The 6000-nt window shown below is 41.0% G+C and overlaps 1 protein-coding gene across 1 annotated transcript in view; it reads left to right on the top strand.

The window, feature by feature from the left end:
- The first annotated feature begins 2627 nt into the window (after positions 1-2627).
- msrab (methionine sulfoxide reductase Ab) overlaps positions 2628-6000 on the top strand; it is a 55522-nt gene continuing 52149 nt past the window's right edge. The window contains exon 1 of the mRNA XM_020591173.1: positions 2628-2644. The gene's annotated coding sequence lies outside the window, so the exon portion shown is untranslated. The remainder of the gene's footprint in view (positions 2645-6000) is intronic.

Below are 6000 nucleotides of genomic sequence, written 5' to 3'. Positions count from 1 at the left end.
ATGCTCTCTGTGGACATTTTTCATTCTCGCGCAATCCCTTTGAACATTCTTGGTTTCTCCCCTCACTTTTCCCTTTCTCAGCATGTTCTGTCGCTCATTCCCCTTTAATCAGTCACTCTCACTCTACCAGTCACTCTCGAATCTCACTGTCCGTTTTGCTCACGGTACTAGCGTTCCATATTCCTTATCCATTTTGAAGACCTTTAGCGTCCTGTCCTATCACTATGTATTAAGGACTGTTACATAAGCAATAATGATATCAAGTCCATATCATGTTTGTTTATGTTCAAGTAGAGTGTGGGATTCTCTAAGAGGCATAAGAAAGCTTCAGCTGGCTGGGAATTATAGAGACCAATTCTGTAAATATTCATTATATTAGATGTTGTCAAACTTTTTAATGATCAGCACAAATTAAACAGTGCTCAACAGACTGGCTGATTATGATTGCAGAAGAAATTTGACACTAACATTATAAGCTCAGCATCTTGTGATCCTCCATGCCGCTTTCTCATTAAAGTATCCAGTTCATGCAGGTTCTTGTGATGAAGGGTCTTTCTCTCTGTTCATCACCAAGACACTTTATTGCTGGCCTACATCTTTCTCTGCCTCCCTAGCGCTCACTCTCCATTATGTTAGTTTCTGTCTGCCACGTGCTTTTTCCTGGCTTTTCAACTCAAGAAAGAGACTGCTTGAGGGACAGTTTGCCATTTACTTTCAGAGACAAAAAAAGAAAGAAGAGGGGCATTAATACTTTGTATCTTTCCCCCTTTTTGTCTTCATTCTCTGCACATCTTTACTCTCTGCACCATTGTAGAGTCTCTTCATCCAAGTTGGGCCTCCATGCCTTCGCTCTGCCCTCAGGGCGAGAGGAGCAGGCGAGCATGGCTGGTTAAATCCCCTGTCCACATTAATCGAGCAAACTATCATGGACATCCACAAAAAGATGCTCCCATACATCAAGTACTCCTATTGTATGCACACTTGCTATGTGTAGTCATGTATTACCGTATGCTCATATGCACATATGCAAGCAAGTATTTCATTTTATTAGTGCATCTGAAAAATGTAACAGTGCAGGTCTCGTTCTAAATTTAATCTAAAAAGAAAAACAATTTAAAAAACCCTTTTCCCTCTTAACCAGCTTAGCCTGGGGGCAGGTTCTACCCGTGTCTGTTTAAGGATTGGCTGAGAATATGGTGTGGGAGGAAAAGTTGCAGTTGGCAGCAGACAGAAAGACACTGCAAGGGGAGCAGGGGCTCACAATAAAGGATTTTAAACCAAAGCCTCTTTGGTAAAGAAGAGGGAGGGAGGGAGGGAGGGAGGGATGGAAGAAAGAACGGGGCTGTGGGGGTGGTGGATAGATGCAGGATGACACATAGTCCAGATTAACTCTAATCGTGGACCTGGTGGTATAGGTGAGGTTGAGGGCCTGGAGGAAGTTATCCCATACCAGGTGGTTATGAAGAGGTTAAAACTGGGAGACGGTGGGGACACTGGGAGGATGAAGACGGGACAGTGTTGCTAGGGAAGAGAGAGAGGAGGAGGATAAATCCAAAAAGACTCAACAAAACCAGAAAAGATGTTAGGGATTTTGAGGGGGGGGCACTACCACTGGAACAGCAGGTCTGTGATGGTGGCTGCAGGGTGATTGGGTGGTTGCTGCATGGTGATAGTGGCACATGCCCTGGTGCATGGGATTAGAGGGGCAGTCAGTAATCTACTGTTTAGACTGTATGTAGGGCAAGAGTGGCTTAGCCCAGCTACTCTTAGCATGGGTGGAGCGCCAGAGCGAGAGGGAGAGGAAGTGCTCTGGTGTTATTTAGCTGCATTCGGTCCATGTGAGTGACCTCTTGCTTTCCCAGTTTACTGTATCTCTCTTTCCTTTCACTTTATTTGTATTTGCACATAGATAGAAAAACTAACACAACTTAGTGTGCAAAAGAGAAACTGTAGAAGAACAAGAAGAAAAAACTAAATATTACTTTCATAGAGTTAGAGTAGTAGAGGATTGTATAACAAGTCATATTCACTAAGTACATACACTTAATAAAACTTGCTGTCAGTGGTGAAAAGTAACATTTACTCAAGTGCTATAGTTAAATACAGTTCTTAGATACTTGTACTTGAGTAGTTTCATTACTTTTCAGAGTGAAATATTGTACTTTTACCGCATTACATTCATCTGACAGCTAAATAGTTTCTAGAAGCTTTTCTGAATAAGATTTTTTATGCAAAACATATAACCAGTTTATATAATGCCCTGTCATAGGTTGAGCTATCCGACAAAAGCAGCTCCTGTCAGGTCCGCTCGGCGCGACCTGCCTCTCTTTCTTTTTCCCTCTCCTGCTCTCCCTTTTTGCGGGATCAACGCCTCAGCTGTGTCGCATCGGGTAATTAGTGACTCGTGGGTCGGTGCGCACACCTGAGGCGTATTCCGGTGATTTGTTGGCTTCCTTATTTATACCTCTGGCAGATGCCCCGTCGTGGCCGGAGCATTGTGACATGTACGTGTACTTAGTTTGTATACCCCGTACATGATAGATGTTTTGTTTAAACCGCGTAAATACACGTGTGCGAGTATGCTACGCTGACAGTATGTGCGTTTTGGTTTGGCTTGATCACGACATTTATGCGTTTCGCAAAGGTACTACTCCCAACGCTGACAGTGACAGTGTGTTGGGTTTTGGTTGTTTGTTTCTTTTGTTCCTTTGTTTTCTCTCTCGTCCGCCGTCAACTCACCTGTTTATTCTGGTCTCTTTAACCATCTTCACTCCACCCCGGACTGTATAAGTGGACTTGGCCTTTATGTTCTGTTGTTACTTAGTGTTGTTTTACCAGTAAACCGTCATTTTTCCCCCCTAGCACCTGGGTCAGCATACTTGAGTCCTACCTTTGTTCTCCCTCACCCACCTGGTGAGGGGGGGGGGGGGTGTGTGTGACCATAACAGTTCCACCTTGACCAATTACAACTTTATAGAACTGCTTTTATGTAAATAAGAATAATATAACACTAACAGGGGTGTGATTGATATTATTAAACACTTTGTCATGATTCCCCACCCTTCCTCTTATGAACTTTTATTTTGGTAGCCTACACTTCCTCTATCCTGTCCAGCCTGTGTTGGCTCCAGCTTTTACCTGCCACCGGCCAGTTCTCATTACACCCACAGTGCGTTATATGCAGTCAGTGATCACATCCGGCTTGTCAGTATATTCCCCTGTGTTTTCTGGTTATCTGCACGGCCTTATTCTCCTTTGCCAGACTCCTCACTTGTGTTGCTGTGTATTCTGAGCCATTTCTGTTTAGTTGCATTCCTCTGAGTCAGTCATTGAATACTTACCTTAGCCTGCCTTAATTCCAGTGTTACTCATTTTGATATATCCCTGCTAGGAAAAAGTAAAATCTTGATTTCTTACCACCACAACTTTGTTTAGTACCTGCATCTGGGTCCTCAGTTTATAGATCTGGACACATTAAATTTTTACTGCAAGACTTTTACTTGTGGTGACAATATTTTTCTTCCACCACTGTCTACTTTTGCTGTTTACACCATCATCACAAGATCTACAGAAAATTTGAAAGTGATAGTGAGTGTTCCCAAAGAAAACGCATGTAATATACAGTATCTTACTAAATTAGACAAAACTGAACAATACTTACTTTTGGATTACAAATAAGATCATGTAATTTCCACAAAAATGTAATTACACTTAAAGTTTAGGGCTCAACCAGTTTATTTTATTAAAGGAACAGACATCTAACCGAGATCCAGTACACTACAGTCTAAAGGATGCAGGTAATCATGTCCCAAACAATTCATGTAGAAGAGAGCTTTTCCTCTCACTCATGATCAATATTGAAAAAGTGCTAAACATTTAAAATCTAGTCCCTAAAAATCCTGTAGTATTCCAAAGCCCTCCAGTTGCAGGAGCTCTTCAGATTGACAACATACTAAGCACTGATTACACAGAAGGAATCAAAAGCTCTGAACAAATCAAAATCCAAATATTTGAACCACTGAAAGAACAAATCCAAAACTCACAACAAAACATTATGTTACATGGCTCTAAAGAGAGACTAGACACTGGCAGTCTCTTTTCAGAAGCCGAGGCACATCGCGACCGAGTACAGACTCAGCGATCATCAAGGAGAAAGGAATAACTGTCCAAACAGGAGTGAGTACAGTTTGTAATGGATTTCATTACTTTCGTTACTAGTTATTTTTCAGAATTAACTTTACAAAATACAATATAATCATCTGACTTTACTGATACCTGGCTGGAAATTCACAAAATACACAGCAGTACCTCAAATTATAAGCATGTATGGTAGTTAAAATGAGCTCCACCTTTACCAGTTTCAGCATTAAAGTGATGTACAAAAGAATGCGTCAATAATTCGGATCCAATAATATGATATACATTAATGTGAAATGTGCTATTCCTATACAATCAGTGCTTTTATTTTTGGTACTTTGTGTATATTTTGATGCCAGTACTTTTGTACTTTTACTAAAGTAATATTATGAATGCAAGACTTGTAACAGTACTTTTACACTGTGGTACTGTTACAATGCGAGTACTTCTTCCACCATTGCAGTTTACTCAGTAAAACGTGCTTTGTCTCTTTATTCATCATGACTATTTAGGCTTATTGCTATTGATTTTGTTGTTAGTGTGAGAACAGTTCATTGAATTGACAGAGAACGAGAGAGAGAGGACGTCATTTAGTGAGGCCACGTAGTTTAGCATATTATGGCCTATGCAGAGTGTGTATTTACTTACCTGTTGAAAGAAAATGAAGGATACAACCCCCCCCCATTGTTGGAAGGGCACACCAACAGGTCTCCCCGCAGACTTTCATGTCATTCAAACAAACCTTCATCTTTTCTCTCCATGTCCCAGTGAACCAAGTGATTTATGTCAAGAGAAGTCAAGCATGGGCCAGGGTATGAATCAAAATTTGTCAAGTTGGATTTTCCCACTCAGTTCTGTGAATTGATACAGCTTAGATATGAATCCCCCGGAGAGCGCCACATTGCTTTTAACTGACTGTAGCTTCAGCAGAGCAATCAAACCCTTTGTTTTTTCACACCATCCCACAATCCCACCTGCTTCGGCGAGACGATGTAGTGCCCTTTGAAAACAACGAGGCGGCATGAGTTATTATTCTAATTAGGCAAAGTGAGACTTTAGCAAAGCCACAATTACACTAAATCGCCAAAACAGTTTTCTGGTTGGCTGGCTCCTGTTCTGTTCAGATGTTAATCAGAGGCAGCTATTGAGTTGAGTTGCAAACTGCTTGTGAGACACACTATTGCTTGGTAATATCTTCCACAAACACACAAACAGCTGGACAAACAAACACTAGAGTCCTGTACTGAATTACAAATATTGGCTTATTAAATTAAATTGCATCAAACAGGTTGAACCAGGTATGTAACATCATACTACTTTCCAACCATCTCTCATTCCAACAGATGACTTAATGTGCCATGATACACAGTTACAATCTACTGTGGTGTTTAATTTCTGGTCATTTCATAATCTCTTTGAAATTCACTCACATCTGCACATCTTCACTCTCACTCTGACAATCAAACAGCTGCAAGCTGGTATACTCACTACATTTTCTGGTGCAACTCACAAACCACACATACAAATATATGCAATTACTCACCACATGTGCACACATACACAAGTGCCCATTAGAAAGCATGTACACAATTGTGCGTACAGGCTCATATACACACACAACCACACACACACACACACACACACCTATGTGCACAAAAGCACTCAGATGCAAACACTTGCATGCAAGTGTACGCACACATTCCAACACAAACTGCTACTGCACTCGTGCAAAAAACTGATTTTATTCACCATTGATATTCTTCTATATTCAAACTACACCCTCCTCCGTCACAGGAAACAGCAGGGTCAGGAAAATACTACATTTATTGATCATTTTTAAGAGGACACATGCACATAGAGGAA

Source organism: Monopterus albus, unplaced genomic scaffold, assembly GCF_001952655.1.
Source record: "Monopterus albus unplaced genomic scaffold, M_albus_1.0 scaffold13.1, whole genome shotgun sequence".
Classification (NCBI taxonomy): domain Eukaryota; kingdom Metazoa; phylum Chordata; class Actinopteri; order Synbranchiformes; family Synbranchidae; genus Monopterus; species Monopterus albus.
Note: the sequence above shows the minus strand (reverse complement) of the source record. Positions and strands in the feature narration are given on the sequence as shown.